The 17,333-nt window shown below is 40.3% G+C and overlaps 1 pseudogene; it reads right to left on the bottom strand.

Moving 5' to 3' along the window:
• Nucleotides 1–973: 973 nt before the first annotated feature.
• LOC124968323 (olfactory receptor 18-like) lies at nt 974–1,488 on the bottom strand (annotated as a pseudogene).
• Nucleotides 1,489–17,333: the final 15,845 nt, after the last annotated feature.

Raw genomic sequence — 17,333 nt, 5'->3', positions numbered from 1 at the left:
TATGGCAGCTGGAGACCTGACTCTCTGCCTCCTAATCTGATGTGAGCTATTTCCCTCTGCCACACTGTTTCACCATGATGTTCTGCCTCACCTTGAAAATCAAGGAATGTAGCTGGCCTTCTATGGGCTAAGATTTCTGAAAACTGGAGTCCTCAAATCTTTCCTCCTATAAAATTGTTCTGGTTGGGTGTTTTAGTCACAGCAGAGAGAAAACTGCCTAAAACATGGTATTTAAGTCCGTAAACACTCTTCTCAAGGACTTACAAAAAATGGACCTAAACCTCACCTCAGTAGTCAACAACACAAAACCTACTGTCTTGAAATGTATCGCTTGACATCAACAAGTGTTTTCAGTGTATCCTTGAAATACAAACATTTTTTTCTAATGCCTTAACCAATACACATAATTGCTTGAGAGAGATGTCATTAAACTTATAAGTTTACTATATGAAAATCTATTCAGCATACTTATGCCTCTCTCCATTTCCCACAAGTGAATATTATTATGTAGCAGGTGTGTAGGTTTGTTGATTGACTTCCACAATTTATGGATTTTCACAATTGGTATTACACTCCTACATTTATTGTTCCAAAGCAAAAAATTGAGGTTCTAAAAGGTTATACTTGTTGCCATTCTCAATTATGTAGATCAGCAGCATTAATAACATGGATGTGGTTATGACAATATCACCTTCTCCCATTTCTAAAATTGTTCATTTTTCCAAAGTGATACTTTGTTTCCAATGTACAAAATACCCCAAAATACCTTCCCCAACACTAGCTACAATCATTGTACTAAAATCATGAGAAACTGAACTCGTTAATATTACTGAAATTGCACATTAACATAACAGGATATTTAGCTTTAATACATTTTCAAGCACAAATCACAACTGGATATTATGTGTGATGACATTAAGCATTTCTGCAGCCTCCTCAGGGCACCTTTAATGTCCCTGTTCCTCAGGCTGTAGATGAAGGGGTTCAGCATGGGGGTGACCACAGTGTACATCACTGAAGCCACTGCACCCTTTCTGGGGGAATGTAACACAGTCGATCCCAGATACACCCCCAAGTCCGTCCCTAAAAATAAGCAAACAACTGCCAGGTGAGACCCACAGGTGGAGAAGGCTTTGTACTTCCCACCTGAAGATGGAATCCTCAGAATGGAGGAAACAATTTTATAGTAAGAGAAAAGAATCCCTGAGAAGGGGAAAAGACCATAAAAGGCTCCCAGAACATACTGGACAATGTTATTAGATAAGATGTCAGTACAGGAAAGGTTCAGAAGTTGAGAAGGGTCACAGAAGAAACTAGAAGCTTCCACATCCTTGAAGTTGGTAATTTGTAAAATCATCAAAATATGCAACTGCAATTCCAAAAAGCTGAACAAAAATGATACCAAAATTAAAAAACCACAGAGGCGAGGGTTCATAATGGCCAGATAGTACAGGGGTGACAGATGGCTACATATTGATCATAGGCCATTGCAGTCAGAATCATATAATCCATACATCCAAAAATGTTAAGAGAGACATCTGTGTCAGGCAGCTCATGTAGGAGATGATACTGCTGTGAGTCTGCATGAGCATCTTTGGTACCATGGTAGAGATTGAACAGATATCAGACTAAGACAGGTTGGAGAGGAAGAAGTACATGGGTGTGTGGAGGTGGGAGTCAGAGCTGACTGTCAAGATGATGAGCAGGTTCCCAAGCACTGTGACCAGGTACATGCACAGGAACAGTCCAAAGAGGAGTGGCTGCAGCTCTGGATCCTCTGAGAGTCCCATGAAATAGAATTGTGATATGCTTGTTAGATTTTGTGCTTCTTTATTGCTTGGACACCTTTTGAAAAAGAAAAGAGAGTAAGAAAAGAAGAAATATATCAGCAGGCACCCCTCACTCTCTGTACAATTATTCACAAGGAAACTGCTCATGCTAGAGATCCACACACCCTCAACGTGTTTCTCAGTAGTGAAACATCAAGTCTTGCACACTCTGTCACTGTTACTGTCCCTATCATTCACCCCTCTCTCCACACTCTATTTGCAGAAATTGACCTGAGCAATGTTAGAAACCCAGGAGCAGAGGAGAGAAGATGTTCATGAAGACAATAGAATATAACCTACTGCTTAAGGGAAAATTCAGGAAAAGTAATAACTTTTCTACTAAGAAAAATCAATCTTCATGAAAGTTAATCAAGTATCAGTTGAGTTTACCTTGTTTTTTCCAAACAAGATGAGACAAATTTCTTTGCCTTATTCCATTTAAGACACCATTTGGACTTTTCCCTAACAACCAAATTGAGGGTGATGGGTCATAGTCAGAAAGCATGGGCATGAGACAGTTATCTTCAAAGTTTTTGTCATTCTTTCATTTTCTCATTTTCCTCCTTTGTGGATTGAAGCTTGCTCTTTAAACTTTATGTAATACAATATCTTTGTATTGGGCCCATTTCGAATTTCAATAAGTATGATTGACTTAAATGCACAATATCCTAAGTAACATTAATCATGAATGTGGCTGAAGTAGATGATATTAAAATCATAAGTGATAAGAAATACTTTCAATAGTTACATTTTATACAGATGTATTTGTACCATAAATATGATCCCATACAGATAGTATCTGCAGAATAGCTGGCATATAAAACAGTTGTTCACTTTTTTTCTTTTCCTTGATGCTGTACACCATCTGACCTGTTAAAACTGCTTCATGGTTCTGTGATCTCAGAGCATCAAGATTGCAGTTTAAGATATGAGCACCAAAAAAGCCTAAAGGCTTACTTTTATTTCTGAATATCTGGTTTCCGCTTCATGGACTGTCTGGTTAGGCATTCCTGATACTTGAATTGCAATTCTCTCACTTAAACTACGTGAGGATAACTTGCATTCTGTGATTGAGTTTGCCTAAATTTGGGATATTATTTACCTCCCTTGAGTGCTTACTGTAAGAAATTATTTTAAAGATCTTTCCCATTACCTAACTAGTAGTTCTGTCTCACTTATTTTATTTATCTTTGGATATTTTAGGATATCCACATACCATGATATCAGATCAGCATAGTTGCATGTGAAATTTGTGGTTTGTCCTTTTTTTACCAGAAGCAAGTGTAAAATTAATCCAAATTAATTTTGGCCACTTTGAGGAAGAAAGATCAAGTGAATTCAATGTCAAATGGATCTTTTTTAGATATCTTCCTGTACCAAGAAAGAAGTGGGCCCAGCAAGTAAGAAATAGAGAGATATATTCTTCTCAAATACAGAGCACATGCATCAGGATTTCAAAACTAGAATACTTCATGCAGAAATAGGAAAACTGTGACTTCGAGTAGGGGATGAATTACTTGAGTGCCATGATAATTAACCTAATGATTACTAACAATGACAATAATATCTAGATCTCATTTTGCTTGGAATTCACTCAAGTATCCCATATTATTCCTATAAGAGCACCAAGTAACTAATCCTTACTCACTGCATTTGTAACAACAATGATCAAGTCCTATAGCAATGCTGAATCCAGACTGTAGTGATTTACTCTACTTCACAGAGACAAGTGGGACTGAGAGACTCTGAGAACCATTTACTACATGTTTTATTCTCACCCACCCAACATAAAGATTTCTGCCTAGGTCTTGAGGTCTTAACTACAGGTAAATATAGATATGCATTTAAACTCTTTACAGTTAAATATGCAATTAAACTCTTCACAGTTTTGTGAGTAAGAATAAAATCAAGACCCAATATTAGGTTTGCTTTGAGGTGGTGAGGGCCGTTTTTAAGTGTGGAGGAGCATATGGTGAGCTCCAAGGAGGTCTGGAGGGGCCTAAGTTCCTGATGTGCTAATGAACCTCAGCCTCCCCTACTGTGACCTCTCCTGAGACCTGTGACCATTCTTCCATAGTGTATGCAAGAGGTACCCCACTCCACTGCCTTATGATCCTCAGGAATCCCACAAAGAAGAGCACAGTGGGCAAAGCTCTTTCTGCAGCAACAGGGAAGAGAAATGACTGGTTGGCTTGCTGATGGTACAGCAGGCCAGGATTCTCCTGTGATGCCCTGTGTCCCTGGTCAGACAGGCCAGTGCAAACAAGGATGCCTTCTCTCCTACCTATGAAATGAGTACAGGTTACATAAGTATAATGTCCTTCTTTATTTAAAGTACTATAAATCATGCATGCACAACTAGAGCAGGCTGATATATGTGAAATGAAACAGATGACCGAGAACACATTGCTCAGCACCTGAGCCAGTGAAGCCCTGCACCTCAGTTCACGTTGCTCTGGTTCTGTTCATTTTCCTCATCATCCTTATCACCATCACCATAGTGCTTTCCTAGAGCTTAGGAAGAACTTCTGGAGGACCATTTTTTACTGTGGTAGTTGAAGTTTTTATAGGAAATAAAACCAACGTGGGTAGAGAGCACATTTTAAATAAGATGTATATGATACCCCAGCAAAAATTAAAACAAAAATTCACAAACATCACACATATAATTTGATATCCTGAAACCCTCCCATCTGGATACTCAAAGTGTGATTTCTGTCCTTGTGATACAGAAACAACACTTTCCATCTTTCTTCCAGGATCCCAAGTTTCCTTGAGCACTTGTAGGGTTAGGCTGCTTCTCTGGTGAGTCATGACAAAGAAGTGCACCTCCCAAGACCCACACATACCTGGTGCCCAACAAAGGTTCAGACTCTGTGCCCAGCATTTCTGTGCATATGCTGTCAGCTGGGAGCTTCCTGATGCAGAACCCCAGCAGGAGACACAGCTATGCAGCTCACTGGACAAGGACCATTCACTGCAGAGCTGCAGGCACAGGTTGACTGTAGACTCATATATGACCTTGGAAGCTCAATACACAGAGCTCACAATTAGACTAATTAGTCCATGGTATGCCCATCTCTAAGGACTTCCCAACATTAATGCATGAAGAAACAAAAATGAAGGTCCACTTAAGATTTGGACCCTAGTTTATTGGGAGGAACTTTGTGTACTCAATTTACTTCATTTGTTTCTATGTTTTTAAAACACTTCCACGTCTATTTTCTTTTTATTTCTTCTCAGTAGTTATACATGACAGCAGAATGCATTTCAACTCATTTCACACAAATGGACCACAACATCTCATGTTTCTGGTTATACATGATGCGGAGTCTCACCGTTTATGCAATCGTACATGTACTTAGGGTAATAACACCCATCTCATTCCACTGTCCTTTCCACCCTCACACCTCCTCCCACCCCCTCACTCCTCTCTGCCCAATCCATAGTTTCTCCATTTTCCCTACCTCCCCCCATTATGGATCAGCAGCTGCATATCAGAGAAAACATTTGACCTTTGTGTTTTTGGGATTGGCTTATTTCACTTAGCATAATATTCTCCAACTTCTCCATTTACCTGAAAACCCCATAATTTCATTCTTCTTTAAGTTTGAGTAATATACCATTGTGTATGTATACACCACATTTTATATATCCATTTATCTGTTGAATGGCATCTAGGTTGGTTCTATGGTTCAGCTATTGTGAAATTGAGTGGCTATAAACAGTGATGTGGCTGCATCACCGTAGTATGCTGAGTTCAATTCATTTGGGTATAGACCAAGGAGTGGGATAGCTCAATTAAATGGTGGTTCCACTCAAGAAACTTAACACCAAAAATAATAATATTAACCCAACAAATAAATGGGCTAAGGAAGAGAACATACACTTCACAGAAAAATATATATAATTGATCAAGAATATATTAAAATGTTCAATATTTCTAGCAATTAGAGAAATGCAAATCAAAACTACTCTAAGATTTCATCCCACTCCAGTCAGAATGGCAATTATCAAGAATGCAAGTAACAATTGGTGTTGGTGAGGATGTGGGGGAAAAGGTGCACTCATACATTGCTGTTGGGACTGCAGATTGGTGCAGTCACTCTGGAAAGCATTATGGTGATAGCTGAGAAATCTTGGAGTGGAACCAGTTTCTTTTTTTTTTTAAGTCCATTCTTATTAGGTTGAAATACAAATAACAAAAATTACTATTTGAGCCATAAGAAATATACACTTTAGTGACATATATTTGGTCATTAAGTTTTTTTTTTTTTAATTAAGAACTCAGTCATTAAAGAAACAGTGGGTATATAGCTCAGAACGGTTGTCAAAGGGCTCTGCAGCATTGGAATGGTGTGAAACTCTAAAATGTGTCTCAGACCAAGCTCTAAGGGTCTCTTGTCACTTCCCTGTGTTCCTGTTTGCTTTTCCTAGGCTCATGGACATCTCTGCCATTGTTCTTGAGTAACTAAATGTTGTAGATGCTGTTAAGGGAAGACTGGACTTGTGTGCCATGCAGGCAAGTGCTCCTCCATCTGTCTCCTGTTTTGTGGGATATTCCTGAGTAGGATAAAGGTACAGAGAGGAGAGCACGAGTGTTCTGAAACACCACTGAGCAGGGCCAGGACCTGTGCCCAGAGCAAGGGTCTGTTCAATGTTTAACACATTTGTGTGTGTGTGTGTGTGTGTGTGTGTGTGTGTGTGTGTGTGTGTTTTATCTCCTGAATCAAACTTGGAATAGGTTCTATGGAATCAAAAATGAAAGAGAGATGGTCATTCCACCCCAAACATGTACCATATACTTACATAAGCATGTATGGAAAAGTATAATTACAGAAATATGAAACCAGTAACTTTAGGGCAAAAGATATTTCAGTTTAAAAGTATGAAAACTAGCCTTCCCACATAAATAATGACTGTCTACCATTTGTGCCCATATTTTCACCTTCATCACCTCTCAATCACAGAGATCACAGGCTTTCTGTTTAACCTGGATTCAATGCCATTATATCAACAGGAAATCATCTTGGATGGCATTCCTGAGTATGACAGATGCTAGCTGCCTGCCCTTTGTTCAAGAAAGAAAGAGTCCAGCTGACAGCAATCAAAATTGAACTGAGAATCTCTGGGTCTGATTCACTAATCTTTTTCACTGTTTTCAAGCCATCAGAATAGTTTCAACTGAACTGGATTACAGACACATATCAAGTATAGTCCTGACTGTTGCCAAGTCTCTGAGTAATAATGAAACCAGACCTGCTTTGGCTCCTCTTCAGATAGAGAGGGATGATTACCAAACTGCAAGAGGATTCAGCAGCTGCAAGGATATCCTGGGGTGGGGGAGACAGGGAGGTCTGTGCTGGATTACTTGTGCCCATTTGATCTGAGACCCTAGTCTCATCTCAGTCATTCTTCCTGAATTGGTGCAACTGATGTCACTGGTACTACCAGAAATTCCAAGGGAATGTGCACAGGAAAAGGGTTCCATCCTGGAGTGACAGAAAGTATAACCCAGGGATGCTTGTGAAGGAGACAGCCTGCTAGCACTGGCCTGCCAGCATGCCATGTGCCTCAAATCCACAGTGCGTTTCACACAGGGCTTCAATGTTTCAGACTAAACACCATTCGACTTTACATCAACATCTGTGCTGCCTTCTCTTCTCTAACATGGAATGACTGGCACTTACACCTGGGGAATATGTCGCACAGGAATTCAAACTACCTACAAATGAGACAAGTCTCACAACCTGAAACTCAGGAATCTCTCCATAAAGAACTGCGATGTTTGGATGCTTATCTCATCCTAATCCCCATCCTTATCACCTTCATGTACTTTTGGAGTCCGAGGACACTGTTTAAAGGGACATGTCTTCTCCCTTTGTTGGTGAGAGTGCGTGTCAGGAAGTCAGGGTGGGAGTAAGACAACACTTTCCATGAGCTTTCATTTGTGCTCACCACAACCAAGCGTATGAACTCACAGTGTCTCACTGATCATCTGTACCTTGTTCTCCTCTGGGCAGACAATCTGCATGCTCCTCCTGTGGAGAAGAAGTAATGCTCTGGAATGTCCTTCCTCACCCTTCCCCTCCCAGAGCAGTTACTAATTTACACTGAGACTCTGTTGACTTAGGACTAAGGAGGGCAGAACCAAAGCCCAAAAAGTCCCTGGTGCCCTGTGGTCCCCACTTCAGCCTCAGGGTGTCAACACAGGCTCAGATAGGAGCTTTCTGAGTCATACATCCCCAGCAGGAAGAGACAGGAATGGAGCCCACTGCACTAGAGTCATGGAACCCAAGGGCTGGAGGCACAGGCTGATTGTTGACCTTGGAGGCTCAATGCACAGGGTTCCTAACTCACCAAGTAGTTGAAGCACATCAGCAACTCTAAGAGCTTCGTAATCCTGAAGATGGAAAAAAAGGAGTTGAAAATAAAATCAATAAATGTTTACAGTTTGTATCAACTTATAAAGAGGCTTTTCTCTACTATTATTTTCCTCCATTTATTTTAAAAAACTTTATAGTGTATCATATTACCATTATTATGGTAAATAGAAGTAAAAAATTACAAAGTTACAATCTAGACCATTTCAAGTATATAGATGTACAGCTCTAAAAACACACATATTTTTATGAATTATACATCATCATTTCCAAAACCTTTCATTATTCCAAAGTGATACTTTATTACAAGTATGAAAAATTTCCAAACATTTCTTCCTAATATGGTCTATGGTCATTGCACTAAAAACACGTGAGTAATTAAACAGATTATTACTGATAGTCAGATTAACAAAATGGGATACTTAAGTTTGGTGCATTTTAAAACTTACATTGCAACTGAACTCTAAAGATGCTGAGATTAGACTGCCTTGCTGTGCAGCCTGTTCTCAGGCTGTAGATGAAGGGATTCAGCATGGGTGTGACCACAGTGTACATCACTGAGGCCACTGAAACCTTCCTGAGATAACATGATAGAATTGATCCAAGGTTCACTCTACTGCATGTTCCTAAATATAAGCAAATGACTGCCAGGTGAGACCCTCAGGTGTAGAAGGCATCATACTTCCCACTTAATGATGAGATCCCCAGAAGGGAGGAAATTATTCTACAATAAGACCAAAGGATCTCTGAGGTGGGGAAAGGTCATATATGGTAGCAAGAAAATATTTGTCAATGTTACTAGAGAAGATATCAGAACAGGCAAGAATCAGAAGTTGAGAAGGGTCACAGAAAAATTAGCAATTTTTACACTTTGGAGTTGGTAAAGTGCAATGAAATCAAATTGTGCAGTTGGAATTCCAAAAAGCCAAACAAAAAAGATACCAAAACTTACAGGCCACAGAGATGAGGATTCATGATGACAGATGGTGACAAACAGGTCATAGGCCTTCACAGTCAGAAGCATATAATCCATGCATCCAAAAATGGTAAAAAGAGACTTCTGGGTCAGGCAGCCCATAGAGGAGATGACTCTGCTGTGAGTTTGGATGTCCACAGTTATGTTTGGGACAGTGGTGGAGATGAAACCAATGACAACCAAGGACATGTAGGAGAGAAAGAAATACATTGGGGTGTGGAGGTGGGAGTCAGAGCTGACAGTCAGCATGATGAGCAGGTTCCCAAGCACTGTGACCAGGTACATGCACAGGAACAGTCCAAAGAGGATGGGTTGCAGGTTTGCCTTCTCTGAGAAGCCCATGAGATGGAATTCTGAGACAGGTGGTAAATTTTGTGCTTCTGTATTGCTTGCACACCAAACAAAAAACATAAAAAAAGGAGAACAAATATTTTTTGTAATAAAAACATTGGTTCTTGTACAAGGAAATTAGGAAGACTTTTAATATGCTTTATTATATTCTAGGAAAATGGTACAAAGTCCTTTGATGTAAAGGGGGTAGATGATGTAAATATATGTATCCATAGAGTTAGAACTGTAAAATCTGAAGACTAAACTAAAGTTGATAGTTCATAAACCATCAGTTATGGCAAGAATATTGGGAAAATGAACAATCACGTTGTGTGAGGTAATTTAAACAACTGCTAAGGAAATCAGAATGGAGGTTACTCAAAAGACTAAAAATGGCACTAACAAGTGATCTCACTTAGCACTCCTCAGTATTTATCCATAATTGGAGACAGCACGCTTTAGAGATGTTTGCATTTCCATGTTTATAGCAGCAAACTTCACAATAGCCAAGTTAGAGAACTTGGCTAGGTGTCCATCAAATGATGAATGCATAAGGAAAATGTGGCATCATCAGAATACATTCTTACATACTAGGTTTCATTCTTCTGCTCAAGTGTTCATCCAGGGGTTCCATAAATCTAAGGTTTTCTGATTTTCCCCCTTCATGGTTGTGATGCTCAGGCAAATATTGTTTATCTTTTTAAAAATCATTTAATTTTTACTCTTAACATTGGCCTAGGTAGACTTAAAATTATGATAAATATGGTTTAGCTATTAAGAAGATCATCACAAAACAAAAATGTGGCATTAGTATACCCTGAATCAGTCAATAATGAAAAGTAATAAAATGCTTAAAAATTCAGAAATTTCTTTTAAATGTGATGCAACTTTATTTGTATCAACCCCATAAATAGCTGGCAAGGCAAACAGCTCTTTTCCCTTCATCTTCTCTTCTTTTTAAATTTTGTTTCATTGTTGTTGTTGTTTCTAGTGTGTTTGGTTTTGATATAATCTGCCAGAGTGCTTCACCATCTTCACTGTCTTCAAATCCACAGTAACAGATGAATATGTTAGTACCAGAGGAACCTCAAAGCCCAGTTTGTGCCCCAGATTCCTCATTTCTAATGGGAGATTTTCACACCATTGCTTCCTGATACATGGATTACCATTCTCTTGCTTCAGCAACCTGAACTTAACCTGGGTTCATTATTTTTTCATGTCTTACTATGATTTATTTGGAATAGAAAAAAGGCAAAAATAAAAGAATAAGAATAGGGCTGGGGAGATAGCTCAGTCAGTAGAGTGCTCGCCTCGCAAGCACAAGGCCCTGGGTTCCATCCCCAGCACCGCAAAAAAAAAAAAAAAAAAAAGAATAAGAATTAAAATGGAAACATACCTGGACAGGTTTCTCACATGTGAAATGGGATCACCTGGCACAGAGGCACACACCTGTATTTTGAGATAATCAGGAGTTGAGGTTAGAATATTGTGAGTTCAAGGCCAACCCACACAACATGAATAGACATCATCTCACACTTCACCACACTGGTTATGGCAAAGCTTTATGAAACAAGCAAGTATCTACTTAATGAATATTTTTATTTTTGATGCTGCCTCTCTGCCAACAAAGTTAAAGGCTCTGGGGAATCAATAAAGAGAGTTAGTAATACCTCCCCATTGAAAAAATTATACTCATCAAAGAGGACAAATTTTTTTTTTAAATAGGAAAGCAATAACTTCCTCTCATGAGATACTTTAGTTGAGTGGTATAAATATTCATCTTATTATTATTGAAAATAATTTCTAGATTGAATTTGCCTTCATTTTATATTCATAACATGTAGATAAAAATGGAGTACCCATTGACAATTTAATCCTTACTGAATGCAGCCGTGTAAACTAGACATCAACTCAGAGCACAAAGCTGAGTCTGAGAGACTAACTAACCACCCCAAAGCACAAAGCTGAGTCTGAGAGACTAACTAACCACCCCAAGTCATAGGAACAATAACTGTAGTCAGAGCATTCACGACTAAACTGTCCCTTTCTGGATTTGGGCCAGTACACATTTTCATTGCTTCCAAACCATTAGAAAGATTGTTTTTTTTGTTTGTTTGTTTTTTTGTTTTTTTTTTATTCATTGTTCACAAATGGAGTACAACCTCATTTCCTGGGTTTTACACAATGTAGAGTCACACTGTTTGTGTAATCGTACATGTTTAAAGGGAAACACTGTCTCATTCCATTATCTTTCCTTCCTCCTGCTCCCTCACCACCTCTCAATTCCCACTACCCAATTCCCTCTACCCAGAGTGCCTGGACCTCCATTCTTCCCTTACCCTCTCCCACCCCCATTATGTATCTTCACCCATTTATCAGAGAAAACATTTGGCCTTTGGTTTCTTGGGATTGGCTCATTTCACTTAGCATGATATCTCCAACTCCATCCACTTAACCTGCAAATGCCATAATTTTATTCTTCTTTATGCCTGAATAATATTCCATTCTGTATATATACCAGTTTCTTTATCCATTCATCTATTGAAGGGCATATAGGTTGGTTCCACAATCTAGCTATTGTGAATTGGCTGCTACAAACATTGATGTTGCTGTGTTACTATACTGTGCTGATTTTAAATCCTTTCGATATTAACTAAGCAGTGGGATAGCTGGATCAAATGGTCGACCCATTCTAAGTTTTCTAAGGAATCTTCATGTTGCTTTCTAGAGTACCTGTAACAATTTCCAACTCTACCAGCAATGTATGAGTATGCCTTTTCCCGCATATCCTCACCACACCTATTATTGCTTGTATTCTTGATAATAGCCATTCTAATTCAGTGAGATAAAATCTTAGTGTACTTTTGATTTGCATTTCTCTTATTACTAGAAATATTGAACATTTTTTCATATATCTCTTGATTGTTTGGAGATCTTCTGTGAAGTGTCTGCCCAGTTCCTTCACCCATTTATTGTTTGGGTTATTTGGATTTTTGGATTTTTACTATTTTAATGTTCTTCATAAATTTTGGAGATTAGTGCTCTATCTGAAGTGCTTGTAGAAAATGTTTTCTCCCACTCTATAGGCTCTCCTTTCATATTATTGTTTCCTGTGCTGGGAAAAAGCTTTTCAGTTTGGATCCAGCCCTTTTACTGATTTTTGCTTTTATTTTTGGCACTCTCGTAGACTTGTTAAGGAAGTCTGGTCCTAAGCCAACACGATAAGATTTGGGTCTATTTTTCTTCTATTTGGTGCAGGGTCTCTGATTTAATTCCTAGGTCCTGGGGTTTCAAGATGGTGGACTAGGAGGCGGCTACATTTCATGTTGCTCCAGGATGCAGGATTCAAAAGAGGAGATAGTGAGAGACTTGGGACCAATTCAAAGCCGCTGGGTGAGTCTCTCCCATTGGGGAGGCATCCCGGATGGGACGGTAGCCCCAGAATGCAGGGAACTTTGTGAAGTAGAGTTGCTCGGCAAGACACCCCTCCCCCCACTGGAGCGGTAAACACGAACAACTGGGATCATCGTAGAGGAGGGGGATCAGCACAGCGCTTGGACTCGGAGCAACCACTGGGGCTCCGGGCAGGCTGCCTGAGGAGGAGCTGCGTGGCGAGCTGTTTAGACCCAGAATGACCACTTCTGAACACTGGGGGGCTGCCCGGAGGAAGAGGAGAAGCGCGGCGGGTCGCTTGGTCTAGGAGTGACTGCATCAGAGCTACAGGCAGTTGCCAGAGGAGGAGCTGCATGGCGAGCTGTTTGGACTCAGAACCACCGCGTCTGAACATCGGGGGGTTGCCCGGAGGAAGAGGAGAAGCGTGGCAGGTCGCTTGGTTTAGGAGTGACTGCATCAGCGCCACAGGCGGTTGCCAGAGGAGGAGCTGCGTGGCGAGCTGTTTGAACTCAGAGCGACCGCTCCCGAACACCGGGAGGTTGCCTGGAGGAAGAGGAGGAGCGCAGCGGGTCACTTGGTCTAGGAGTGACTGCATCAGAGCCATGGGCAGTTACCAGAGGAGGAGCTGCGTGGCGAGCTGTTTGAACACAGAACGACAGCTCCTGAACACTGGTGGCCTGCCTGGAGGAGGAGTGCGGCGGGTCACTTGGTCTAGGAGTAACTGCATCAGAGCCACAGGCAGTTGCCAGAGGAGGAGCTGCGTGGTGAGCTGCTTGAACTCAGAACGACCGCTCCTGAACACCAGGGGGTTGCCCAGAGGAAGAGGAGAAGCACGGCGGGTCGCTTGGTCTAGGAGTGACTGCATCAGAGCCACAGGCGGTTGCCAGAGGAGGAGGTGAGTGGTGAGTTGATTGGACTAAAAGCGACCGCTCCTGAACACCAGTGGCCTGCTTGGAGGAGGAGCGTGGTGGGTCACTTGGTCTCGGAGCCACCGTTCCTGAACACCTGGGGGGATAACCCGAGGAGGAGGAGGAGGAACAGGGTGGGTCACTTGGACTTGAAGTGACTGCCTAGGGCTACGGGCGGTTGGTGGGAGGAGGAGACACGAAGTGAATTGCTTGGACTCCTAGTGACTGCATCAGAAACCCGGCCCATGTCCGGAGGAGGAGGTGTGTGGCGGGTCTCTGGGTATTGGAGCTGATGTATGGGGCTCCAGGTGGCGGCTCAGAGGAGGGGCCGCATAGCCAGGTGATTAGGTGCAGAGCAGGGTCCCAGGAGTTAGGTGACTTCTTGCTGGAAGAGTCGCACAGAGACATGCCTAGGGGCGGAGTGAAGTTTCCAGGACTGCGGGCAGAGTCTCTGGGAGAGGCAGCCTAAGGAGACTCCCCTGCGAAGGGTGAGGCTCCCAGGCCCAGGAGGTAGGTCTGGGCCCCTGGGAACATTTCAGAGGAAGACAGCCCAGCCCAGGTGGTAGTTGTAGATTGAGGGGAACCTCTAGGAGGGGAACTGATCAGCAAGACGTCCCCACCGAGTGAGTCTTCCCTGCCGGGTGAGGTTTTCCCACAGGGACGGTAAAACCAGAGACACAGGCAAAAACAGGACTTGCCTCAGACCGCAGCCTAGTTCCCCGTTGGATGACCATTGATCAACAAGTGGAGGCACCTCTACCCACTAGCAGGGAATATACACCACCTGAGGATCACCACCCCTAGAGAGGCAGATTCTTCGTGGAGCTCCACATTATCAACTTCCTCCAAGATTTCAGGCTACTGAAGGATAAGAGGGGATATACTAGCAATCTTCAAGGACATTATAAGTCGATAGAGGAAATCTGCAATATCTTAATGACCCACTGATTCCTGAACAATATGAGAAAACAAGGGAAGAAAATGCCCCAAACAAATCTAGATGTTACATCAATAAAATCCAACAACAGCATGGCAGAAGAAATGACAGAAAGGGAGTACAGAATGTACATAATTAAAATGATTAGGGAAGCAAACGATGAGATGAAAGAGCAAATGCAGGCATTGAATGATGAGATTAAAGAGCAAATGCAGGCATTAATGATGAGATGAAAGAGCAAATGCAGGCATTGAATGATGAGATTAAAGAGCAAATGCAGGCATTAATGATGAGATGAAGGAGCAAATGCAGGCATTGAATGATAACACCAATTGACAGTTAAAAGAGCAAATACGGGAAGCAAAAGATCATTTCAATAAAGAGTTAGAGATATTGAAAAAAAACCAAACAGAAATCCTTGAAATGAAGGAAACAATAAACCAAATTAAGAACTCCATAGAAAGCATAAACCATAGGATAGAACACCTGGAAGACAGAACTTCAGATATTGAAGACAAAATATTTAACCTCGAAAGCAAAGTTGAACAAACAGAGAAGATGGTAAGAAATCATGAACAGAATCAGCAAGAACTATGGGATATCATGAAAAGGCCAAATTTGAGAATTATTGGGATTGAGGAAGGCTTAGAGAAACAAACCAAAGGAATGCATAATCTACTCAATGAAATAATATCAGAAAATTTCCCAAATCTGAAGAATGAAATGGAAAATCAAGTACAAGAGGCTTATAGGACTCCAAATGCACAAAATTACAACAGACCCACACCAAGGCACATTATAATGAAAATACCTAACATACAAAATAAAGACAGAATTTTAAAGGCTGTGAGAAAAAGAACCAAATTACATTCAGGGGGAAACCAATACGGATATCAGCAGATTTTTCAATCCAGACCTTAAAGCTAGAAGGGCTTGGAACAACATTTTTCAAGCTCTGAAAGAAAATGGATGCCAACCAAGAGTCTTATACCCAGCAAAACTTACCTTCAAATTTGACGATGAAATAAAATTATTCCATGATAAACAAAAGCTAAAAGAATTTACAAAAAGAAAGCCAGCATTACAGAATATTCTCAGCAAAATATTTCATGAGGAAGAGATAAAAAACAAAGAAGCATATCAGCAAAGGGAGGAATTACCCTAAAGGAACTGTCAAATAAAGGAGGAACCAAGATGTGTCAAAAAATAAATAAATAAATAAATAAAATTTTAAATATGAACCAAATGACCAGGAATACAAATCATATCTCAATAATAACCCTGAATGTTAATGGCCTGAATTCATCAATCAAAAGACATAGACTGGCAGATTGGATTAAAAAGAAAGATCCAACAATATGTTGCCTGCAAGAGACTCACCTCATGGAAAGAGATACCCATAGACTAAAGGTGAAAGGATGGGGAAAAACATACCATGCACATGGACTCAGCAAAAACGCTGGAGTATCCATCCTCATTTCAGACAATGTGGACTTCAAGCCAATGTTAGTCAGAAGGGATAAAGAAGGACATTTCATACTGCTTAAGGGAAGCATAAATCAGCAAGATATAACAATCATAAACATCTATGCCCCAAACAGTGGCTCATCCATGTATGTTAAACAAATCCTTCTCAATCTCAGAAACCAAGTAGACCATAACACAATAATACTAGGTGATTTTAACACGCCTCTCTCACCACTGGACAGATCTTCCATACAAAAATTGAACAAAGAAACCATAGATCTCAATAACACAATCAATAATTTAGACTTAACAGACATTTATAGAATATACCATCCAACCAAGAGCGAATACACTTTCTTCTCAGCAGCACATGGATCCTTCTCTAAAATAGACCATATATTATGCCACAAAGCTAATGTCAGCAAATACAAGAAGATAGAGACACTACCTTGTATTCTATCAGATCATAATGGATTGAAGTTAGAAATAAATGAAAGAGTAAAAAACAGAAACTACTCCAACACCTGGAGATTAAACAATATGCTATTATATGATGAATGGATAACAGAAGATATTAGGAAGGAAATTAAAAAAATTCTTAGAGGTAAACGAGAACAAACAAACATCATATCAAAATCTCTGGGACACTATGAAAGCAGTACTTACAGGAAGATTTATTTCATGGAGCGCATTTAATAAAAGAAGTAAAACTCAAAAAATAAACGACCTAACACTACAGCTCAAAGCCCTAGAAAAAGAAGAACAGACCAACACCAAAATTTGTAGAAGACAGGAAATAGTTAAACTCAGAGCTGAAATCAACGAAATTGAAAGAAAAGAAACAATACAAAAACTTGACAAAATAAATAGTTGGTTCTTCGAAAAAATAAACAAAATTGATAAACCTTTAGCCACAATAACAAAGAGAAGACGAGAGAAAACCCAAATCACTAAAATTCGGAATGAACAAGGATATATCACAACAGACACAACTGAAATACAAAACATAATTAGAAGCTATTTTGAAAATCTATACTCCAACAAAATAGAAAATTTTGAAGACATCAACAGGTTTCTAGAGACATATGAATTCCCTAAACTGAACGAGGA

The sequence above is a fragment of the Sciurus carolinensis genome, chromosome 17, assembly GCF_902686445.1.
Source record: "Sciurus carolinensis chromosome 17, mSciCar1.2, whole genome shotgun sequence".
Classification (NCBI taxonomy): domain Eukaryota; kingdom Metazoa; phylum Chordata; class Mammalia; order Rodentia; family Sciuridae; genus Sciurus; species Sciurus carolinensis.
This window is presented reverse-complemented; position numbering and strand designations above follow the sequence as displayed.